The sequence below is a fragment of the Pinus tabuliformis genome, chromosome 5_1 (assembly GCF_031772625.1).
Source record: "Pinus tabuliformis cultivar Carrire ecotype Pingquan chromosome 5_1, CPIR1, whole genome shotgun sequence".
In the NCBI taxonomy this organism is placed as follows: Eukaryota; Viridiplantae; Streptophyta; class Pinopsida; order Pinales; family Pinaceae; genus Pinus; species Pinus tabuliformis.
In genome coordinates, this window is record NC_142305.1 from 474,806,561 (window position 1) to 474,833,121 (window position 26,561).

Here is a 26,561-nt window from a genome sequence, read left to right on the forward strand (position 1 = left end):
CTTTGCTTGAAGGTCAGAATACCTACAGCATTGTCATCGGTGATGAAGGTAAGCCAACTATTGCAAATGGTGGAATGAATGCAACAACTCAAGAATGGGAGAAAAGGGAGATGAAGGCAAAGGTCCTACTAAAATTGTCAATTAAAGATTGCATCATTCCTCATATTCGGGATTGCAAGACAACAAATGAGATCTAGGCAACTCTCAAAGACATGTATGAAATCAAGAACACCAGCCGAACCTTGTTCCTCAAGAAGAAGATCCTCTCAATCAAGATGGAGGAGAACGAGTCTGTTTCGTCATTCTTATCTCGGATAAAGGAAGTTAAATATAAACCATCTCATATCGGTCAAACCGTGGCAAATGATTATCTGGTGACAATCACCATGAACGGTATGATAAATGACTATGAGATGTTTATAACTGGATTGAATGCAAGAGAAAAGCCTCCAAGTTTTGAAGAGCTTACTGGAATTTTGCTACATGAAGAGGAAAGGAGGTCGTCTCTCAAGCCTCAAGATCCAGATCTTGCATTGATAACAAAGTTCAAGCCAAAAGGGAGAGCGATGGCTGATCAGAGGAGGGGCAACACATCAGAAATGACACCACAAGGTATGACCTCGTATAGAAATGACTCTGCTCCTGAATGTTTTTATTGTGGTAAGATAGGCCATATTGCTAAATTTTGTCGCAAGAAGAAGGCAAATCAAGAGAGGTACAATCAGAAAAGGCATGCAGGTCATTTGGCAGATACAGATGCAGATACAGACCCAGATCAGAATCTGGATGTTAGACTATTTATGGCCGAGGGTGACACTGCTGCTAAGGAGGATGAATCAGATATTTGGATCGTGGATTCTGGAGCCTCCTCGCATATGTCAGGTAAAAAGCAATGGTTCAGAAATTTTAAAGAATCCAACACTAGAGTAAAAGTCTAACTTGGAGATAATAGTGGGTACGAGATCAAGGGACATGGAGATGTCCTTGTTACTCTGCCTGATGGTAAGATCAGGAATATATCTGATGTGCGGTATGTTCCTGGCATTAAGAAGAACCTGATTTCTGTGTCCAAGATTACAGATCAGGACCTCAAGGTAGAATTTTTTAAATCTTATTGCATTATTAAAGATTTGTTGGATCAGATGAAGCCCATTGCTACAGGTATTCACATAGGAGGACTCTACAAGTTGGATGTGAAAAGTATGCCTCAGCAAGCCTTGATGACGTCAAATAAGTCTGCTGAAAATCTGTTACGGGACAGCAGGTATCCATCATCAATGGTACCTGCTGAGAAGGTAATTGGAGCGCTTCACACCCGAGCTCCAGAGCTCCAATCTCTGTTGGATCCAACACCCAACGAATTCGATTCCTTTGAAGACATTGTGAAGCTCTACTCCGATGGGATAAAGATGCCCGACAACCCAGTTCTGGACGCTATCACGAGTCTCATTCCTCCTGAGCTCATCAAGTTCCTCACAACAGACGGCCAACAATTGCTCAAGCAGTTTCTCACAACAGACGGCGAAAAGTTGCTCAAGTATCCGCGTCCTCAAGTTATTGCCACTGACGAATTTGCGTGGAGGACAGACGAAGAGTTTGCGCGCCAGATGCTGGCCGGTGTCGATCCTGTTGTTATACAGAGACTTCAAAGTTTTCCTCCGAGAAGTAAACTGGACCCAAAGATATATGGTCCTCAGATCAGTTCTATTACGGATTCACATATACAAAAGAATCTCGATGGGCTAACAGTAGAGCAGAGTATGGAGGACAACAGGCTGTTCATTCTGGACCACCATGATGTCTTCATGACTTATGTGAACCGAATAAACGCTCTGCCTACCACTAAGATATATGCTTCTCGCACAATTCTGTTCCTTAAAAAGGATGGCACATTAAGACCAGTCGCAATCGAGCTGAGCCTACCCCCTTCAGATCAACGTCCGGAAAGTGTTTGTAAGGTGTTTACTTCAGCAGAGGAAGGCGCAGAAGGAGCTTTATGGCAGCTTGCCAAGGCCTACGTAGTTGTTAATGATTCTGGTTACCATCAGCTTATTAGTCACTGGCTTAAGACTCACGCAGTCACGGAGCCATTTGTCATCGCTACCAACCGACATCTGAGTGTGATGCATCCTGTGTATAAGCTACTGAGCCCCCATTTCTGGGACACCATGAACATCAACGCTCTGGCTCGCCAAATTCTTATAAATGGCGGAGGCATTTTTGAAAGAACCGTGTTTCCTGGAAAGTATGCCATGGAGATGTCCGCGGTAGCATACAAGGACTGGAGATTTGACGAACAAGGGTTGCCTGCAGATCTCCTTAAGAGGGGTATGGCGGTGATGGACTCATCAATGCCCTACGAGCGTGAAGCCACTTGGGTTCAATGTTAAAAGACGTGATTACAAGATGAGGTTCCAGGGGTCTGAAATAGGTAGAAAGGGGCATCTTTCTATAGTTAGAGAGTTTTTTGAAGTTTCTCCTTCTCTCTTTGTTGTAGCTGGCGGGAATACCCTGGAGTACAACAAGTTCTACGAGAATTTTTCTACTGCTTTAAAGGAAATTGTGTGGACATCTGAGGCGGACGTGACAGAAGAATAGCTCGAACTACAATTTACTAAGCCACTAGGAAGACTGAAGTTTGATTTGTTTAGGGACATTTTAAGTGTGTTTAAAAATACATTTCTCCATTAAGGGGGGATGTTAGAAATTAATGGAGAATAGGTTACGTAGTTATGATTTTCTCTTTATTTGACATTCAGTTCCTATTAATTAGGAATCTGTTTTTTCCTATGTATCTATTTAATTCCTGATGATTAATGAATAAGTGAAGCAAATGCATTTGCTGGTAGGAGCTCCTGGTGATCTGCACTTGTGAGCTCCAGTGTGTTTGCCTAAACTTTTGTCTTCTGCATTTCTTATCATCTTTGAGGAGTGATATTTAGTGACGTTGTTGGAAAAATATTTTATTTTAGACCGTACAAAAATATTTAGAGAAATATTTTATGTTTTACAAAGTTAATTATAAGTTTGATGATATTTTCACAAAATAAATTGGCTACAAAGCGTGAGGGTCAACCAAGGGGCTTCTAGTCTTGTGAGGAGGGATCCCGAGGTGGCAAGATCCAATATAAGAGTTCATCTTAGCACGATTCAAAGCCAAAGCCAAAGCCAAAGTAGACCCATTTAGAAACCATCACGACTCGACTACTATCAATGGTCTAGTCCTATTGGAATACTTAAGAGTGTACTATGAACTAGCGAGCGACTCTCTCTACGTTCTTCACTTCTCTAGTGGTTATTATTATCTCTCTCTACATTCTTCACTTCTCGAGTGGTTATTGTTATCCATGACGCCCTACACTCAAACCAATTATCTGAGGCACAAGAAAAACAATGAGAGTGTGTTTAAGTGAATGATTCTCTAGACTAAAACACTTTGTGGTTCCATTTGTTTTGAAGATATTTTCAAAAAGAGAGAAAACCAGAGATATGTTTCACTTGCGAGTAAACCAAAGTAAAAGGCATCAACTTTCAAAAATCTCAAGAAGGATGCATATGATCATTGTTCACATTTTATTACGCTGATAAGCATTCTATTATGAGCTTCTTCTGCATAACACTATAGCAAATTCGCAGCCCTAAATAGTAATATGCTCTGCCACGGTTGCACCACCATGGTTAAAAGAGAGGACACCGATTATTTTATCACACACCACTGGGTAAGAGATAGAGACTTGCTGCTAACTCTCTTTCACTATGTGCCCCAGAGAATTGTGACTCAACTCTTTCATTATGGTTTCAACTCTCTTTCACTACGTGTGACAAAGAACTGTGACTCAACGGTTTCATTATGGTTTCTATGCATGACAACACAAAAATTCGACATAAAAACTAGATAGTGATGTCAAAGATTTAGTTAAATATGTTAAGGAAGAAAACAATGGTGTGATTGAGCAAAGATGGACAATTATCTTGGTGTGTCCAAGGTGAGAGGAAAAGGATCCAAGTTGTGAAGGATAAAATTGGTAGGTTTTGTCCAGGGGTAACTTGAGACCCTTTATGTGACAATCAAAGAAGTTGTGCATTGTGATAAGATATGAATGCACTTTTGGTAAAGTAACTTTGCAATTGTAAAAGAATTTTGAATGTTTGTTGCACTTGAATGGAAATGTTATTGTAAGGGGTCCATGATTGGCTAGGGAGTCTGAAAAAGGCATAAAAAAAACTACTTGTTTTTTATTTTTGTAAGTCTTTAACGAGTTTAAAAAAGTGATAAAAATATACTCAATACCAAGATGATTCATTTACATAAATAACCTATGATTTGCACACTTAAAATAAAAAATAATCACCGCTCAAAAATATGGCAAAAAAAACTAAAATTTTGGATTTGAGAGGCTAATATGAAAAAATATTATTATAATGGGCCTCAAAACTTTTAAAATCCAAAAAGGTAAAAAAAAATTACCATTTGTGTTTTTTACCATTTGAGAATGATAGAGTGCAGTTTCACCAAGAAATTCAGAGGCAGATTCTAGGAAAATTATTGGACCAAATCACGAGCTATTTTCTCCAGGTAAACCATCTCTTTCATATATTCATTTTCATTATTTTTACTTCACATTTTAGCTTGTATTTTGATTTTTGGGGTTGTTTATCAAATTAAAAATCACCCTTGGTGTGTGTTGTTCATCAAGCTTGCACACACCTTCTAAGTTTGTAACACAAAAAAATGGGATGTGCGTAGTTTCTAGCACTAGAACTGTGCAAATTCGTACTAGTTTCCATCAGTGGATGCAAAGAGCACTGCAGGATTTAAAACATTAATCAAAGTCATCATTATCGTATTATTAATATATCCATCCAGGAGACACGTAGATCTCATATAAAGTCTGAATTCGATTATGCAATATAAGTCATAGGCTTCATCAAGTTATTCTCATAATCACAACTATCATGCTTTCAACCATTGTGCTAAGAATAAGGAGGCCAATATCTAAATATCCACATAAGTCATCATGCCCACATCGCATCGATATCGCGAAAAATCAACAATTGTAAAATCATATCAGTAGACATTAGGTCAAGTCCAAATTACTATTGTAGAGAGATCTATAGTCAAAGCACATACCAATAATCATTTCAAAGTTATTGTCAAGTATCATGTCAAAACGCTTTTCATATATACCAATAATTCCAAATCATGCCAACCTCTTGTAGCACAAACATAGTGAAATATCTATATGTATGTCTTGGTCACCTCTAAACATAAGTTCCGTCTTTATGTTCATGTTATGGAAATTATTTAAGGTTTTCTTTCTATCATCTCTCGATGTTATCTGCAGTACATCTATGGTAGTGGCATCTTCCATGTGACCATATGATTTCATTCACAATACTTCATTATATGATCAAAAATTTAACTCAAAAATTTCATAAACCAGTTAAGAGTGGCAGAATATGTCATACACACTTTGATTCGAAATTCAAGAAAATTCAGAAAGCTTCGGATGCTGGTCAATAAAAACTAAACATCTGGTCTCTCCCTTCATTTTAGCATGAGAGCGAGTTTAGTTGCCTAGACATTGTCTAGGCCTTAGCATGCGACTATCCAAGGACGAGATCTCCTAGATCCGTGACTACGTCTGGTGTAGAAACCATAATTTTTGTATGAGGTTCAAATCTAAGGCTCTACTATAGATCAATACTTTCATATGAACATAAATCATACTTCATCAACATAGAATAAAAATAGTAATAAGGCTAAATAATCTTGAGAAGAGATTCTCCCTCTCACTAGCGATCTACGTCATTCGTCTTTATCCATGTAAGGAACTTGTCTCAACTTAAGTCATGCAATAACAGATATGGCCATCAACATCATCACACCAATCCTTCATCAACTGTTTAGACTCAAATCAGTAGATAGATGCAACATCATATCTCAACCATTATGAGCACAATAACATTATTCTATTAAGTCACGTAATCAATTTAGGATATTAAGTTTAACCACACCCATAGTTAGTAAGAGATCTACTTATCAATCTTACACTTATACTTCCTACATAAAGGTTACCATGGTCTTCATGATGAATGAAATCAGGTTAGATCATTCAATAAATATTTATCAAAACAACAAGAGTGTCAATCATGTATAGGAGTTAATGAACCATCCTTCTATATGAAATCCATCGTGACAAGTATCATGAATATCATTTACTAGAGTCAAGGTTCTAGCCTTCTTTATAGGATCAATATGTCCAACGGATAGATCATATATCTTAGAAAAACATCAAGTCTATCAATGTATCAATATTAGATAGCCTCATAGAATTCAAAACTAGTAGTAACATTTCATTAGAGGAGACATCGATCCAAGACACTTTCATATACATGTATGAGCCATTAAATAAAGAGACATTATCATCATACCTTAGGGCTTACCTAGTCATCCAATGTTCTAGCTGAAACATAACATTGAAGCAATATACCTTCTATACCTTTTAGTCTTCAAATACATGTGCACCTTCTCTTAGGCAGCTTGTAGTGCTTGTCACTTTTTCATAAAGTGCCTCTTTACCTCTTTTCAGATATATGTTTTCTTTCTAGAATATCAAATGATCGTTAAGAGGGATCTATATATCATGAAGGAGGATAGATACATCCATATACTCAAATATACATGTAGGAAGTATAAGAAATGATAAAAGAAATAATTAGATCCATAAGTCTAAGCAAGAGTAAAACATCATAAGTCAAGGATTACGTATCTTCAATGAGAGGTGATCCTCTCCCTCTTGAACCAATATTTAAGAGCTATCAATGTCCATGGTACATATACCAATGTTGTCTTCAAGTATCCAACGAGCTCTGGTAGGGATTATCCCATCTACGACTTCATCAAACCTTCGTCAAGTGCTTGAGCATATTTATATAGACCATGCTAGTGTTTCATACATCTAATCTCAAGCGTTTGCCATAAACCAGGGTTTTCTCTCCAACTGTCACCTCATATAAACCATCAAACCCTAATCATCAAGATGCCTAGTGTTATCACCAAACCCTATAAAAGATAATTCTTTTACATCTCCACTATCCTCTTCTTGCTTCCATCAAAGGGGTCATCATCGAGGTCATCTCCATGAATTTTCTTCATCCCAACTCTAATACCATGTTAATTTTTCGTAGGTGACATTGTTCTTTTCTATGATAGTTTCTTTCCATCATTAATACATTAAGTTCACCCCATATCATCATTACATTATATAGATTTACACCATTATACATCAACATATGCAATAACATAGAAAGAAACAACATCACCATCATTATCAATGCAACAGAACATAAAGGTAACAATAGATATAATCATGCACACATAGAGACACCAGGATTGGTCTGAGACAAGGGAAAAACGCAGTATGGGGAAAACCCTTGCAAATCTTATTCTTCTTAGATCATCATAAAATGATGCAGAAAAAGAGAGTAAAATGATCCATAGCTTTATCTGTGAAACAAAACAATAATGATATTCATGAAACATATCTAATCGTGTTAGGAATCAAAATCCTCATAGTGATGCTTGTAATGTGTTGTCACAAACTGATGTCAACTCTTGTATATTGTTGTTAGTATGTCGAGCACTGTTGGGCACTGTTGTCACTATCAATGAGCCCAATACATATCTTTGTAGAAGATAATAGCAAATCATATCTACAGAAATCTAGATCTATTGGATCACTGAAATCAACTAAAGTCAAGATGTCAAATCCTAGATTTGAACTGAAGTTTATCTTATCAAAATTATCTGTGTGTGACCAAAATTCCTTGGTCGCTCTCTTGGCCATTGTATGTGGGTGACTATTATTGTGGGTCACTCTCAAGAATCCTTTCTGTGTGCGACAATGGTGAAATACACCTAAATTCCAAAATTTCTCCTTTACAGTTAATATGTGAGAGACTAAGATGTCTTCATCGTTGTCAAGACAACAATATGCGATTGACCGGGAACCTGAACCTTCCAATCTTCCTCTAAAGCTCTAGTCACTCCCATAGGCCTCTGTGCCAGCATCAAAGGGTCTATATTCAGTCTCATAGGCTTATGTTTCAATGTCCAAGGATCAAAATACCATGTTCTGTGCTAATGACGAAGATGTAGAAGACCCTAACCTTGGGTGAACTCCTTACGTTGAACCTATGTGGATCGAGACAAAAGAGAAGAGAAGATGTATCCAAATTACCTTTAGTTCTCTTCTATTTATATTCTTTCCTGAGGGTTCACTTGGGATTAGAGTCGACCCATTCGATAATAAATGTATGAATAAAATAACTCATAATTCAACTTCCTCTTAACCAAATTGGGTCATCTATAGTTCAATTTTGGTCCTCTCAAAAGGAGGAATCTAATGCAATCATTATCTCAATCATTTGAGTTGTCCAAGGAGGAATTTTACTACGGTTTCCAAAATTAACAAGATATCTTTTGTTTGTTAAAGTGAAAGAGATAAGATGTAGAAAGTTGAGTTTTAAAAGCAACCAAAAAAGCATAGTTTTAGACATGGAAATCTGAGTTTCTAAAGAAGGTCAAGTTTATGGTTCGATTGAATTTCTAGCAAGAAGTTTGACTATGTTTGACTCATATCAATATTTGGAAAATTGGCACAAATTTCTATATAATTTCTATTATAAACATTGCTAAATATTGAATTCTCCTTGGTAGAAACGTTAGTTGGTTTTTTCCCCATGTAATCTGTTGTCTCTTATTGTGTACCCCTACGTAGTTCATGATAATATACAAACGAACTTGTAAGTACAGATTTATGGTAAGCTTAAACCAATTCATTTTATGGTATGTAGTCATATCGATGTGTTCTTTGTGTAAGTAGAAACCACAATAGGACGTCGTTCCTTGGGCGAGTATATGAGGACATTGAGAGCGTGTTGAGGGTAAAGAAAGAAAATCGAGAGAATGGTTGAGAATAATCCATGAACTAGAAGCATGGTTGAGGGTAAGCTAACAAAATTAGAGCATGGTTATAGGTGATCCAAGAAAAACCAAGATGATGATGGTGGTGATGTAGGGGGAATTAAAGGTAAAAATATAAGTATAACTATAAAGATATGATGGTCAAATGGACCATATTTAGCGATAAGATCCTAGTAGACAAGTAATTACAATAACTAGTTACACATACTTATGCATTCCAATGGATGGTTCTTTCTTTGTATGGAAATCAGTATCTGATAATATTTAAAAGCCCTAGGTTGGACCATATCTAGACTTTGTTGATCAATATTAGGAAATTAGTTGTTAAGGGTGTGTTATAGAGTAATAAATGTTAGTTTTCGTAGGTGTGATTCTTTCTTAGTAAAAGAATCTATTAGTTGTTAAGGGTGTGTTTCAGAGTTATAAATGCTAGTTTTCTTAGGTGTGATTCTTTCTTAGTAAATGAATCTATTTATAGCCTTTAGGAAGTTGTTAAAACTAATTAAATTGATAGATATTATCCAACTAACTAACCTTCTATATTGATGTATGATTGAGACATTCACTCCACGAAGTTGACTATAGCATCATTGAATTAAATGAATGCGTTTATGCAATTTTGATTGTTACACTAACAAGTTTTTCTCTTCCCATAACTAAGCCTTCTCTTTTTCATCTTATTTTTTCTTCAAAAAATAAACTATGAATTTTGAAATTTTAAATTTAAGGAATAAATTTTTTGAAAAGGACATTGAGTCTTAAATTGAGTAAAGGTTTAATTCACTTTTCAAATAGTAAACGTTCAACATCAAATATTACACCATTATTTTGAAAATTAGAGGAGCATATTACACACAAAAAATAATTCGTATTATTCAATCACAAATTCCAAATACAAGGCACATAAATAGTGCTCATGAGATCCAACCTATGTTGCACAAGTTTTCAGTAAGCGAGTAATTTCAATACGAGGGAATGAATTCAAATTCACAAGAAATGTCAAGTTGTGAGCGGCAATAATATAATATATTAAAATTTAATATATATTAAAAATTTAAATAAAATTTAAATTTATTTCCATCGAAAACTTGCCAATCAAATTCCATCTTGCAAAGAAATATGTAAAAGGTTGAACTTTGAAACACTGCCAAAAAAATAAAAAATATTAATCCATCAAGAATTTCTCAATCAAATCCCTTCCCAACAAAGAAACATGCAGAACTCCCAAACCGGAAAAAGGTTGTTATTACTTGATTACTAGGTTGTTAAGTCAGTCATTCAATTCTTCTCCCTTATGTAATCTTACCAATATTATATATATTACACCTAATTATAATAGAGACAAGAAAAAATAAAATATATATAGTAGTAATTAAAAAACTTAAAACAATAGAGTTTAAATCCAATGTTATTTTAAAAAGAGTTTGTATAATAAAATTATAAATTTCCAAGTTAATACATATTTTATACTTGAATAAATATGTAAATTAACTTAAAAAAGGTTTTTTAATGATATTTATATTTCATAATTTCAATTATTTTTATTTTCTTTAGTATTCCATCTTTTGTCCATTTAGCTGCGGCGATAATGATGGTTTTGCTAGTGGCTGATAATATTCCTAAATTCTCTTATAGCCATCAACTTATATGAGGAGAATAAATAGCTTTCCAATGTCAGGATTGGCGAGAGGCCTCATCTTCATTTCGATATAAGGGCTTTCCATAAATGAGTTGTTTCTCTTAGTTCGAGACCCATATCTAGATCTAAACCCAACGTCATACCCTTCCCTTCGCACAGTTCCAAGCAACACCGAAGTTGGTAACATCAAATACACCTAAGTTTGCACTTATTCATTGCAGTGAAGCTCCCAAAGCATCAAAAATTTGTTCTAGTGAAGCTCTCGAAAAGCTCCATAGTACCTGTTGAAGATCCTGACAGTTTTGGAGCATTTCTGATCAGCTCCCAAGCTCACAAGAGTGGGGGATCTTCAGGTACTTACTCTCCCATGCCTCGGAGTGATACCCGTGTAACTATGGATCCAACAGATTCCAAACAAGGAGAATATTGTTGAGAGATTTTCTAGACAAAACTCTAATAACGAACAACCTAATCTTAAATATTTACTAAACTGAGCATTATTCTAAGTTCCCCCTTTAATTCAAACACTACTACAAAAAATTTCAAATTACAATTCACATGTGCATGGTCTTCCTTGACACTTATCCCTACTCTAAAGTTAACCGGACAATGCGAGCTTCCCATTCAACTCATTTAAGACATAATCGCCTCTAACCATATTTAATTAACTTTGTCTAATTGATGCTTATCCGAAAGACAATCTTGATATCCAACAGTCAATTATGCAACTGAGTCTTTTAAACACATGGATCCCATAACATAACATGTAATAGCTGCTCTTGAAGCTCGAAGCACAACAAAGCCCATCAACATATAACATATTCACAATTAAATTAGCAATTTATTCTCTCAGCACCTATAAATGTGAATAACCATTAATTTAATTATAATTTAACTATACTACTATGTTCATTTAATTAGTTCTGACATTTTTATAAAGTAGCATACAAGCTCACAAAATCCATACACCAAATAAAAAACAATGAAGCCAATCTCTAGCACATGACGACATTTTTTTTTTTTTTGCCAACATTGGATCAAGTGTATTCTCCCTCATCTCTTATCTCTTTGATGGGAACAATCGAAAATAATTAATATTATTTTGTATTAATGGAGAAAATGGTTACATAGTTGTAACGTTCTTCCTAGTTTAGGATTAGTTCCTAGAGTTTAGGGGTTTAGTTGCAACTTCGTAATTCCTAGTATTGTATTCAATGATGTATTCTTTCATTTATCGATAATAGAGTGTACGAGAGTGATCTCTCTGTTCTGAGTGTAGTCTCCAGGTGCAGGCCTCACCTGTGAGCAACATCTCCTTCTTTTTCAATTTTGTTCACATTTTATCTTGGTATCAGAGCTCAGATTGGGTGAGCCTGATCTTGTATCACCTCTTGTGACTGAAGTGCCTTTGTGGCAAGCTTGCCCTTGTGGAAGAATTCCCTGTGTGGTGTACACAAGGAGCTTTGTGCTCAATTAAGCAGGTGGATTGCAGAACACCTGGAGCGGAATTGGCATGACTGTCAGTCTATTAATCGCGCCAGAGCACCAAAATACCCAATTAACATGGATTTTTCGCTTGGGAACGCGCCAATACGCTCGGGGACGCGCCAATCCACCTTCAAGGAGATCTGCGAGAAGCCTCATATTCGTTTGGCAAATTTCAAAGGGAGTAGATCGAAGAAGTTGTAGATCTATCCGAGAGAGGCAGGTCGGATCAGTTTTGATGAGATCGATTTTTGGCTGTATTGAAAAACAACGAATTTGCTCATCGAAGTGCAACTGATTTTTGCTGAGTTGTCAGATATTGGCGGATCTGAATCAGTGACAGATCGATTTGAAAGGTATCGATTTTTTGGTACTGTTGGGTAGATTCATTTCTTAAATCTGATCCTAATGAGTAATACGAAGGAATCTTACCTCCATGAGTCTGGAAAACTTGATAGATCTAACTTCACGAACTCGAAGTTTAAGATCCAAACCTTGCTTGAAGGTGCGAATGATTGGTCCATAGTTATAGGTGATGAGGAGAGGGTGAATGGGGGGGGGGCGCAAGAGCAAGATTGGGATAAGCGAGAGAACAAGGCAAAAGTTTTGCTGAAAATATCTGTGTAGGACAAAATTATCCCACACATCAGAGACTGTAAAACATCCGCAGAGATCTGGACGAAGATCAAAACTGTGTATCAGACCCAGAACACAAGTCGAGTTATGGCACTTAAAAGCAAGCTATTTTGGATGAGGATGAACGAAAATGAGACTGCTGCTGCATTTGTTGCACGAATCAAAGATGTGAAAGATGCATTGGTGATGATTGGCAAACTCCATTGTTGATGGATGAAAGTAGCAAGGATGAAAGAGAGAAAAAGCAGAAAGAAGAACAGGAAAAAGGTGAAAAAGCAAGCCCATTTAGAGCTGAAGAATTTGAGGTAAGTCCCCTACCAAGGAGATCTGTAGGAAGACTCAATTATCATTAAAATTGAGAGACTATGCTTTGATGTCAAATGTTTTGAACATTGTAGAGCCCACTAATTACAAAGAAGCTAGTCAATTCAAAGAGTGGAGAGCTGCAATGAATGAAGAGATGGAATCAATTCTTAGAAATGACACTTGGGATTTAGTTTAACTTCCTAAGAATAAAACACCCATAGGATGTAAATGGCTTTTAAACCAAAAATGAATGCAGATGGAAGTATAGAGAAATTAAAAGCTAAGTTGGTTGCAAAAGGATATTCAGAGCATGAAGGTATAGATGTTGATGATACTTTTGCACCTGTAGCAAAGTTAAATACAATCAGAATGTTTATTGCTTTAGCTACTAAATATAATTGCGAGCTACACCAGTTTGATGTCAAATCTGCATTTTTAAATTGTGAATTAAAAGAGGAAATTTACTTGGTACAACTAGAAGGGTTTGTAAAGCAGGGGCAGGAACATCTTTTTTGCAGATTGAAAAAGGCTTTATATGGTTTAAAACAAGCACCGAGGTCTTGGTATGAAAAGGTTGATTGTTTCTTTCTAGAGTATGGCTTTCATAGAAGTTTGAACGACCCAAATTTGTATACCAAGTATAATAAGCAGGGGCAGATTATTCTAATTTCTTTGTATGTAGATGACATGATTATAACAGGAGATGCAAATGATTTAATCAGAGGAATCAAAAGGCTTATGGCACAAGTTTTTGAGAGGAAAGACCTTGGAAGACTTCATTACTGTCTCGGATTAGAAGTATGCAGAGATACTCGGAAAAATTTTCTTACCCAAGCGAAGTATGCCAGAAATCTGTTAGAAAAGTTTGGTATGGATCAGTGTAGATCAACAGCGACACCTTTGCAGCAGAATATGAAGTTGACCAGTGACGATGGCACTAAAGAAGTTGATGCTACAATGTATAAACAGTTGGTTGGAAGCTTGATATATCTTTACAACAACCAGACTTGACTTAGCATACTCTGTTAGTGTCTTGAGCCAATTCATGTCAAAACCACTTGAAAGTCACTGCATAGCAGCAAAAGGTGTGTTGAGGTATCTTTGTTGAGAAGACTTCTCAAAGATGTAAGAAAATAAGAGAAGAATCCCACTTCCGTCAAAAGGGACAACCAGAGCACCATTAAATTGGCATACAGTCTAGTGTTTCACAAAAACACCAAATATATAGACACTAAGTTTGATTTTTTCAGAGAGAAGATACAGTCAAAAGAAATTATTGTTGAATATTGTAAAACTTGTGACAATTTGGCTCATATTTTTACAAAGCCTCTTGCAAGTGTGAAATTTGAATTGTTTAGAAGGATGCTAGGAGTCAAGGAGAACCCTTTCTCCATTAAGGGAGAGAGTTGAAAATAATTAATATTATTTTGTATTAATGGAGAAAATGGTTATATAGTTGTAACATTTTCACTAGTTTAAGATTAGTTCCTAGAGTTTAGGGGTTTGGTTGCAACTTCCTAATTCCTAGTATTGTATTTAATGATGTAATCTTTGATTGATGGATAATAGAGTGTATTAGAGTGATCTCTTTGTTCTTAGTGTAGTCTACATGTGCAGGCCTCACCTCTGACCTACATCTCCTTCTTTTTCAATTATGTTCACATTTTATCTCGAATATTCTTTGTTTCTTGGGGGCGTACTAGGGCCCCTAGTAGCAGAAAAATCTCTTATTTCTAAGTGATAGAGAAGTTCGAGGAATGAATTGGAGTTTACAGTGGTAAAGCATAAGTTAACACAGACCACGATTCTCAGCCCAGCGAAATGGGTTTCCATGGGGAAAATAATGCTGCACATCAACCATGAGAGTGGACCCCAAGTCGAGCCAATCAATAGCACAATTCCAATGATATAACCAATTGTAATCTTCTCCCCTTTACTAAATTTTAGTGCTATCCAAATCTGCTAACAAAATCCATACGAACAACTCACTCGATTTTAGTTGAAATATTTCTTCCCTCTCCTTCCAACCAGGCCCAGTGAGACAAGGAAAAAAAGGAATATCAACAATGCAATAATCTAAAAAGAAACACTCTAACTAAAAAAGCATCATATTTCAGCCCTCCCGTGAGGGAGACAAGCTCCTGCTCTCATACCAACAAGAAAATTAGAGGAGCAGTCATTAATAGACAAACAAATAAGCGAGAATTTAATTTTTAATTGATATTAAATGCAGTTCATTATTTATTGATTATGTATTTTACACAAATGAACCAAAACAAAGTGAACTATAAAAGATATCATCGGATGGATGGTTTGTATTAAACATTCACTTAAGCAATAATATTTTGGTTCACCTTTTCACATAAATATGTTCAACCAGATATTCTTCTATTCATAGTTTAATTCGCCCTGAATTCATCTGATTGACGAAACTAAAGTCCAAATTTAAAACAATTTCCAATCCCTCCTTGAGCTTTTGATATTAATACGCTGAATGGAAAATTTATTTACTTACCCACATTTCACTTATATGGTATAAATAACGACACCAGTAGGTGTCGTGGGTGTCAGTTCGCATAATGCATTTACAAGAATTCGGCTTCGGTACAGAGCTTACACGCCGCCACAATGCCGCTGAAATTCATTCCTGCACAGGGGGCATTCAAGTTTATGATAAAACCACTTTAAAATGCAGTTCCAATGAAAAACGTGATTGCATGGCAATTTTTTTGCTTTATATTCTCCAATGGATAGCGTCTCCTGGCAAATGGCACACAACAAGCTGTCGCCTTCACCATCATCTGCGCCGAGGACTTCATCTGTAGCCATAACAGTCCGAGAAGAGCCAATAGCTGCCAAAGCAGCAGCTAAGGGATGACTGCGATGGCGAGAAATGTATTGCTCTCGCAAATGAGGATGAAGATCAGAACGTTCAATTCTCAATTGAATAGAATTACTATTGTCTTCCAAGAGTTGCAGTACCCGATGACAATCTGCGAAATTCCCACTCCATACAATTTGATGGCTGCACACATTTCCGTCGAGGCGACTCCAATCAAAGATAGTTCGCAGCAAAACAATATTGGCGTTCTCAGCCATTGCAGCCTGGATATTTCTTTTGCCACCGTAGTTCACAGTATGCCATTCAAAGTTGGGTTTCTGTCCAATGTCATCTAATTGACGTACATACACATTGTCCCAAATGTTCTCGAATTCCCACTCATCTCCATTGTCTCGTTCAATCCATCTAAACACTACGCTAGAGATGAAGTGTTGCTGAACATCACACTGATTTTCACACTCTTCCTGTGAAAAGTCATCTGTTCTACTTGTTGCTGTGGAAGCTGCAAATCTTTTCCATAACAGGTCATTATTTGTCTCCTTCCCTATATGACAAATAAGCCGCTGAAACATTTCTCTTGCATCCTGCTGAAACGTTTCTCTTGTACAATTGATATTATCATTTTCGCCTCCATTTCTTGATTCCTCCATCTCGTTGCTTTCTAAGATATATGTTGGAGGGTTTTGCTTATTTACTGCAAAGAATAAGATCTTTGTTGGAGGGTTTTTCTTATTTACTGCGAAGAAAATAACTTTTTTCAAGCGGCTTTGATCCTACGCCCTACGATATTGATCCGTAATAGTTATAAATATACTTACCATATCATTTGGAGCTTAATATATTTTAAGGGGAAGTTAAATTTGGCAGGCCGACCAGAAAGAATGCCATGCATTTTTACCATTACATTGGCACCTATTAAGTTTGGGGTTCTAAAATTATTTTTTTCATTTCTGCTCCCGCATCGACTTCCCACTGATTCAACCACTCAAGTGGTTTATTATGTTACTTATCTTTGAGGAGTCATATTTAGTGACGTTGTTGGAGCAATATTTTATTTTAGACCGTACAAAAATATTTAGAGAAATATTTTATGTTTTACAAAGTTAATTATAAGTTTGATGATATTTTCACAAAAGAAATTGGCTACAAAGCGTGAGGGTCATGTGAGGAGTTTAAATCATGCCACTAATTTATAGATCCCAAGGTGGCAAGATCCAATATAAGAGTTCATCTTAGCACCATTCAAAGCCAAATCCAAAGCCAAAGTAAACCCATTTAGAAACCATCACTGTCAATGGTCTAGTCCTATTGGAATACTTAAGAGTGTACTATGAACTACCGAGCGACTCTTCACTTCTCTAGTGGTTATTATTATCTCTCTCTACATTCTTCACTTCTCTAGTGGTTATTGTTATCCATGACGCCTTACACTCAAACCAATTATCTTAAGCACAAGAAAAACAATGAGAGTGTGTTTGAGTGAATGATTGTCTAGACCAAAACACTTTGTGGTTCCATTTGTTTTGAAGATATTTTCAAAAAGAGAGAAAACCAGAGATATGTTTCACTTGCTAGTAAATCAAAGTAAAAGGCATCAACTTTCAAAAGTCTCAAGAAGGATGGATATGATCATTGTTCACCTGATAAGCATTCTATTATGAGCTTCTTCTTCATAACACTATAGCAAATTCGCCGCCCTAAATAGTAATATGCTCTGCCACGGTTGCACCACCATGGTTAAAAGAGAGGACACCGATTATTTTATCACACACCACTGGGTAAGACATAGAGACTTGCTGCTAACTCTCTTTCACTGTGCCCGAGAGAAGTGTGACTCAACTCTTTCATTATGGTTTCAACTCTCATTCACTACGTGTGACAAAGAATTGTGACTCAACGCTTTCATTATGGTTTCAATGCATGCCAACACAAAAATCCGACATAAAAACTAGATAGTGATGTCAAAGATTTAGTTAAATATGTTAAGGGAGAAAACAATGGTGTGATTGAGCAAAGATGGACAATTCTCTTGGTGTGTCCAAGGTGAGAGGAAAAGGATCCAAGTTGTGAAGGATAAAATTGGTAGGTTTTGTCCAAGGGTAACTTGAGACCCTTTATGTGACAATCAAAGAAGTTGTACATTGTGATAAGATATGAATGCACTTTTGGTAAAGTAACTTTGCAATTGTAAAAGAATTTTGAATGTTTGTTGCACTTGAATGGAAATGTTATTATAAGGGGTCCATGATTGGCTACACCCGACACCCAAATATTTTGGTCCAAGTTGATTTCCCAAAGTGCTTTCTAAGCCTACCTAAATCAAACCTACATGGATTAATGTGATAACATATGTAATCATGTAGAATGCATCCTTCCCCTGTTTTTGTAGCATTGGGAGGTATTCTCGCATGCTAAGGGTCCTTCAAAATCAAAAAAATAAATTATCAATATAAAAAGAAAAATTCAATTTTTATATTTATTTGTGTAAGCTCCACGAAGCCTAAGTCTGTCCCACCATTAGAAGTTACCCTTGGTCACAAGGGCACTCGTTTAACCACTATATATATATGACAATTTGACCTCCCCACTTGGCATGAATTCGAATCTTACAAGACAAGATATTTTATGTTCATTTAAGTGAAGGAGACCAGACGCAAAAATATGAGTTTTTGGGAAGACCTTTATGGGAAGGCCAAATTTCTCGTAGGTAGTTTGCTCAGGCTTGACTCGTACTTGTAATTGAAAAATTGGCACATATGTCTAGGAAAATTATATTGTAAAATTTGGTGAAGATTGCATTTTTCTTGGTAGAAAAGTTGGTTTGGCTTTTCGAGAGGTTGGGTATTTCCAATGAAATCGTGTGTCTTTTATTGTCTTGGGTTGTCTCTTTATGATCATATGGTTATTACGTTATATTTGTGATATTTCTATGTATAATTACTTAATGATATAGATGGCATAAAAAAAATTATGAATAAAAATCATTGGAAGTAATTATGAGATTAGAAAATTCAGTTTCTACTATAAGAAAAAATCAACATAGTATCAAAACCTAGGTGAAGGAGTAGCCACAAGAAGCAAAGCATTGAATAATTTTAAATTAGTCCTAAAGAAAGATGGTTATCAAACATTTGATTCCTTGTGGTTTAGATAATGCCTCCAAACCTCATAATTGAAGACACATTGGAAGGTGGAATCAACTATCGTGGAAAACTCCAGTACTTTTCATCTTGGAGGAAAATGGCTTTCTAGGTTAGGTGGAAAAATATATTCCACAACAAAAGGGATTTGAGTAAAAGGAAACGTTCAAAAAGAGGGAGGAATAAGAAAATATAATTATTTTATACCCTATAAGATACCACATAATTCGTGATGTTAAAGTAATAAAGAGTGGCAAGTAAATGTACAATTCCCTAACAAAGTTATATGTGAGAAACAATAATAATAGGAAATTAGTCTTGAAGCATTGTCTTTGCAATATTAAAATGACTAAATCAGATTCTATCACATCTTATCTTAATTAAATAACTCAAATCAAAGATGAACTTATCGCCACTCATCAGAAAATTGAATATTCAGAATTAGTTACAGTTTCTCTATGTGGCTTTCGTTCGCCATGGAAACCATTCATTAAGGAGTTTACCCACATGGAAAACTACCATCATTTGATGATCTATGGGATTTTTTGATTCAGGAAGAAATTAGGTTGCGAAATAAAAATGAACCTAAAAAAAAGAGACTCAAGCCCTTCGTGCTAACAAAATGAAAGCGGGGAACCATAGAAAATTTAAGAAGAGAAACTTTGGAAAATTTGACCACGGGAACATTGTAAAATTTGATGAAAGAACTCCAAATAGATCAAATAAAAAGAAGAAAGACATATCAAATTTCAAATGCTTCATCTGCATAGAAAGGTGAATATTCCAAAGGAAAATTCTCTTAAGAAGTTAAAAATATTTAATGCCTAGGCTAAGGTCATGACCAAAAGAGTTTTATATATTTTTATGAAGAGTCATATTTAAATACATCCGTCATTATGACAAGATCATTAAAATTTTCTTATGAAGGAGAATTTCTTGTTAAAGAAGAATTTGTTGCAAGACATTACCTCACTCGCAAAGAGGTAGTGTTGACTTTTGTACCATTGAGAAGTTATCTTGCATGCTTAGGATCCTTCAAAATCGACAAAAGAAATTATAAATATTAAAAGGAAAATTCAGTTTTATTATTTGTTTATGTATACTCCAAGAAGCATAACTCAAGCCCACCATTAGAGGTGACCCTTTCTCAAAATCACACTCATTTGACCACTATATATAAGAAAATTTGACCTCCAAACTTGACACAATTTTGAATCTCGCAAGAAAAGATATCTTCCGCTCGTTTAAGTGAAAGAGACAAGATGCAAAAAGCCAAGTTTCAGAAATAGCCAAAAAAGCATTGTTTTTGACATGAAAAGTCGAGTTTCTAAAGAAGGTCGAGCTTTTGGGTGGACTGATTTTCTAGTAAGATGTTTGACTAGGTTTGAATCAAATCACTGTTTGGAAAATTGGCACAAATTTCTAGAAAATTATATGATAAACTTTGATCAATAATGAATTATCACCAGAAGGAAATTTATTTCGGTTATTCCCAATGTAATATTGTGTCCCTTATTGTGTTGTTTTGTTTCTTTAGGATCCTAGTTTTATTGCAATATAGTTTAGATTTTTCTTTGTAAAATTACTTACTGATATAAATGACATAAGTCAAATTAAGAATTCAAATGATTGGACGTAGTTATCATATTAGACAAATAAATTCCTACTATAAGAAAAAATAAGCATATGGATGATGTGACGTTAAGTTGTGGAATTAAACTAAGATGGAAATTAGACGTATATCTGTGCTTGATGTGCAATCAAAGAAATTGCTTCTTTGATTAAGTGTACTTGGAGAAATTTTGTTTTGATAAAGAGAGGAATGTGAGATGGAAAAATCTTACAATGTAAAAGAACATGCTAGTTAAAGTTTAACATTTTAATGAACTACGTATTAGAAAGGGATTCACAAAGAACTAATGACTATAAGGGATAGTACCTATCTATCTCAGTAAACAAATTTATATTTGTATAGACATCAATGATAATTTTTTTGCGGTGAAAGATTTTGTGTGCAGGTGTGTTAGGAAGACTAACCCCTCTTGCGGAAAAAATGGATCTCCCTAAATCTCAACTAGAATTTCAACAAAATGCTAAGTGATCCCTCTCATATTGTTTGTTTCAATCAATCATAAGCTAAGGAAAGATAAAACCATCTCACAAAAAGATAGAAAAGAAAGGTAAACACCTTAGAATTCAGCCTCTTCGAGGGGTCAACCTCCTTTACATTACTAAAATGAACAATTATTGGATGGTACACATGACAAGACATCCTTTCTATATATAGAAGTCTAAGGGGTCATAATATAATCAAAGCTGACATAATAATAATAATGTAAGGGCACAATAATAAAAATAGTGGGCTTCTATGGGGCACAATAATAACAATATGGGGACTACATGGACACAACAATATAATAAGGGGGTTTTACTAATAATGATAATGGGTTACACTAGTAGTATAGGGACCTAGCATGACCCTATCCTTCAAAAAGTGTTGTCCTCAACGCTTGACTAGTTCTTGATGCTTCTGTATAAAATTCCTTTCCTCCCATGTGTAATATTCAACGGATAAGTTCTTCCACTTGATGAGATACTCTGAAATTGATTGATTTCATAGATGCCAGGGTCTTTTCTCTTTGACTGCTCCAATTTGCAATATGATTTTTCCTTCCTCGTCAAGTTTTGGCAATATTGTTTGAACTGGGATCTTCTGCAACCTTTGAATGAGTGGCCACACTTATTCATCCTTTTTCCATTCACTCCTTTCTTTTTTTATCCAACCTGGTTGGATAATATAAATAGCACGAAACGATGCTTCCACATCCTCATCCTTTCTTGACAGTGCATCTGCAACAACATTTTTCTTCCCTTTTTGGTAGATGATTTCAAAGTCATAACCCAACATATTTGTGACCCATTTTTTTTGTTATTCTAAAGATAATCTTTCTTCTAAAAGGTATTTAAGACTATCATGATCCATTTTTACCTTGAAGTATCTTCCATTAGGTAAGGTCGCCATTTCTTAAGTGCATGTAGTATTACCAACATTTACTTCTCATAAATAGCGTGCTTGAGATGTAGCCGTAAAAATACCCAATCGCCTACATCAAAACGTCTTTCACTCTGATGTTGATCTACCTATTCCTTCATTCGATTCTACACGAAAGTGGTGTTATCCTTTAAAAGTTGGAGAACTTGTTGTTGATGCTTGATGTGAAATATCACTCCTTAAATCTTTTTCTTCTTGATATGTCCTTCTATCTTGAGAGTTTGAGGAGTGGAAATTTCTTCCAATGCATTACAAGATATGGTCGGATTCATTTCTTGATGCTCGATGTGATCTTTCACTTCTTGAACATTTTTCTTCTTGGTATGTCCTTCTATTTTGATAGTTTGAGGAGTGGTAATTCCGACCAATGCATTACAAGATATGGTCGAATTCATTTCTTCTTTCTCGATGTGATTTTTCACCTCTTGAACCTTTTTCTTCTTGATATTTCCTTCTACCGTGAGATTTTTAGGAGTGGTAGTTCTTTCCAATGCCTTAAAAGATATGGTCGGATTCATCTCTTCTTTCTCTGGGGTTGGTTCCTAGTGCATATCCTCTTATTTTGATGTTTCTTGATCCTTTCCATCAAACTTCCTCATATAGATCTTTTGAAAATGTTGGGCCTTCAATCCAACATTAGATTTTATGAAATCATGAATAAAAGTTCTTTTGTTCTCATCATGAGTCTCCTCTACTACCTAAATTCTCCATTAGGAGGCCTTTGTTGTAGTAGCTTTGTCCCACCTTCCTTCAAACCTTCCATTTATTTCTTCAAATATTCCATTCATTTCTTCCAATATGCTTTCATACCATCGATATCAGCTTCCATGGAATTGACAGAATTATTTACCTTAGCTTCAATCGCATTCCTCAAGTCATCCATCCAATTTTGATTTCTAGGTAATTCTATTTTCTTTATTTGAGTCATTCCTTTTCTTGCTTTTAGCAGCTTGATTTTGAATCTGTTGTATCTTTGAAATTTCGAATCTTCAAGGTATGAAATTACGACCTGATCTACCCCTCTTTGTCCTCTTTCCCATGCCACTAGTCTGATTTATATTGGATTCATGAATAAGTAGTATGCCCAATCTCCTGAAATGACCTAATTATAGACTAGTTCAGTAGAGCGAACTTGTACGACAAGCCACGTGTCATTATTTCTACCTTCAGATCTAAAACATATACACAGAAAACTACAGTTCATCCTCATTATGTAATTGCTTACGAAATTTCAATCTAATGCTTAGAGTGAAAGTTATAATGATTTTCCTATGGCCACCTGTTTAGAATGTAGTTCATGAGTCTGCAAAAACCCTAACTTCTTTGGATTATATCTCTGCAAATATAGCGAGACCCAAGGTTCAGACTGATTTCTTCTCAAATGGTGTTTTTTTTAGCTTCTAAAACTTCGTAGCAAAAAAGTTATAGTGAAAATTCCATGATGACCTATTTGGAGCAGCGAAACACTAGAATCCAAAGCTCTGATACCAAATGTTATGAAACCAACTCACAAAGAGATAGAAAATAAAGATGAATGCCTTAGAATTCAACCTCATCGATGGGGAAACCTCCTTTACATTACACAAATGAACAATTCTTGGATGATAAAAATGAAAAGACCTCCTTTCTATATATAGGAGTCTAAGGGGTCATAATACAATCAGAGCCGACATAACAATAATAATGTAATGGCACAATAATAATAATAGTGGGATTCTATGGGACACAATAATAACAATATTGGGACTACATAGTAACAACAATATAATAAGGGGGTTTTACTAATAAAAATAAGGGGTTACACTAGTAGTATAGGGGCCTAACAAATCTCCCTAAATCTCAACTGGAATTTCGATAAAATGGTAAGTGATCTCTCTCACATTGTTTGTTTCAATCAATCATGAGCTAAGGAAAGGTAGCAGTTCTTTCTTTTTTGTTACTAGATTTCGTTTGAGATTTAGGGAGGTCTTTCTTCTTCACAAGAGGGATTATATTTGTTAGGCAGACTAATCCCTCTTACAAACAAGATGGACCTGCCTAAATCTCAAATGAAATCTAGTAATAAACAACAAAGAACTTCAACCTTTCTTTAGCTTATGATTTATTGAAATATGTCAGAAAGATCACTTACAATTTTATCGAAATGCATGTTGAAGTCCTTTTTAGTGCCCTCGATATTTAGCTTCCCCTTGATGCCTTAGAGGTCATTCCAATGCTTTCCATAACTTCTCCTTGATGTCTCAAAGGAGATCTATATAGACATAAACTTACAATGGATGAAAGCTTCTAATATATAGAATGAAAGATAAATGAACTACTTAAATCAACATATATCATAAATTGAATCAATAACCAATCATAACCTATGTGGGTGATCAAGGAATCCCACAAACGATATCAAAGAGGACATGATTATGAAAGGAGAAATTATTTTTGTTAAGTAAAATGGAGAACAAAATTACAACTCACATCATTCATGTTACAAGCCTCTTCTCACACTCTCGAACCCTCTACTTTGATGAAAAACCTCCTAGCCTTATTTTTGCAGTATAAGCGTACCATGAATGGTCCTCCTCAATCCTATGGCCTATGTTTGATTTATAGACCAAGAGGAGGCGATTTGGGATCTTTTTCATAACAGATGAGATGAAAAAAAATGGTGGGATAGGGGTTCCACAAAGAGAGGGAAGTAGCTCCATGATGGGATGGATCACTGTTGAATAGCCATCCATTCAAAGCTTGTTAGTTGGGAAATATCTGACTAGCAATGCATCTAGACTATAATTTTTATTTTTACTTGCACTAAGTCATGTGCACAGGCCATAGTGTCAATTATAACAAACTTTTACACAATTTATAATGGTCTCTTATGCGTATGTGAAAAAATGGACCAGGGAACTGTGTAGGAAGCCAAAACTACTTCTTTGAGCCTTGAGATCCAGGAATTTCATTCTCTTTGAGATAATTTGGGTTATATCCTTGCAGGGGGATGCTTTGGAACACATTTATGGATATAAAAATATCCAAACTGATGGTTATTTACCTATTACGATAAAATGATGTGTAAAAAATTCCCCCCTAAAGTGCAATGTCATAAAAGATGTTCCATGACTAAAGCACTTTATCATGCTAAGGTTCGAGTTAGAGACTATAGTCAGAGACCTTGAATAATCAGTCAAATTCTACAATGCAATATACAATCATCAATGAGGTAGGCATTACCATACTTAGATCATAAATGTCTTAGAGAAACATCATGGAAATAAATATGAAGATCCATGTCAATAAACTACATAATATGGACATAACCATCAATGGATGTATGTTTTAAATTATCAATATTTAATAACTTCATGCAGCCTTGATGGATGAAACTAGATCCAAGGTCTTGATCTACATCTCTCCATCTGTGGTATGAATCTAACCATGCGAGCGAATGTATAATAGTGGAACATGGTATAAACCACTTGATTACCGGTCAATGATGTCAATTGTTAATCACCATAAGAGAAACCACCAATAATAAAAATGGTTCTCAAGGTACTTCTAATATAATCTATGAGGTGTGAATAGATTTTCTAATTTCGAACACTCACATAATCATTCAATTGAAGGTAAATGTTGAGAGTCGATTGTCGAAGGTGAGAAACATGCCATTTAGGTATGCAGGCTCCAAGGTACTGAAGGTTTCTAGATCAACTTCCTAGATAATGAGTTGAATTCGATAGGAAGCGAGCCATCGCAAGAGGGACTACGACATGAAAATCATGTCAAGTTTTGAAGAAAAATGGTTTTGAGTAATCGAGGATTGACTCAAGGATGATCGATGTTATTGAAGACTTATGAATGGAAAAGTAATTTTACTCAGGTTGGAATTCCCTTGAACATATTGGCGACATGACATACTAGCTTACAACATTTGACTCAAAAATGATACCCAAATGAAATGAAGACTTTCAATGAGGTATGGTGAACTGAGAGGAAAATGGATTTCCCAACTTGGACATAAAACTGATAGAGTGTCATGTTCAAGAGTGAAATACATCCTTTTTCATTACAAAAAAAAGGTTCTTTCCAAATTTCTCCCCACCATTACTGGAAAGTACCTCTCTATTTTTGGCAAGCTTGAGGAGGATAACATATACTTGTCCTTTAAGCACATCCTTCAGATGATTCCTTCGAAGTATTTTTAACGAACCCTAGGAAGGAGTGGTTTGGCCTCGTCATGATTGATGAGTCCTGCACTGTTTAAGTTTTAGGAGTCTAGTGAAGGGGTAACTCGATGTCATTTTCATGTTTAAAGAATTTGAAAAGACAGAAAAAACACCTCATTCATTTTTTTAGAGGTAAATTTTTAATGAGCCTGGAGAAAGTAAAGCTCGGTGTTTTCCATTTTTAGAGAGTCCGGAGAAAAACATAAGTAAACTATGAAATGTCCTTTTTCATACATTTAGTCCCTCAAGCCCATAAAA

The 26,561-nt window shown here is 35.5% G+C and overlaps 1 pseudogene; it reads left to right on the forward strand.

Moving 5' to 3' along the window:
* Positions 1 to 275: 275 nt before the first annotated feature.
* LOC149165556 (putative linoleate 9S-lipoxygenase 5 pseudogene) lies at positions 276 to 2,390 on the forward strand (annotated as a pseudogene).
* The last annotated feature ends 24,171 nt before the right edge of the window (positions 2,391 to 26,561 follow it).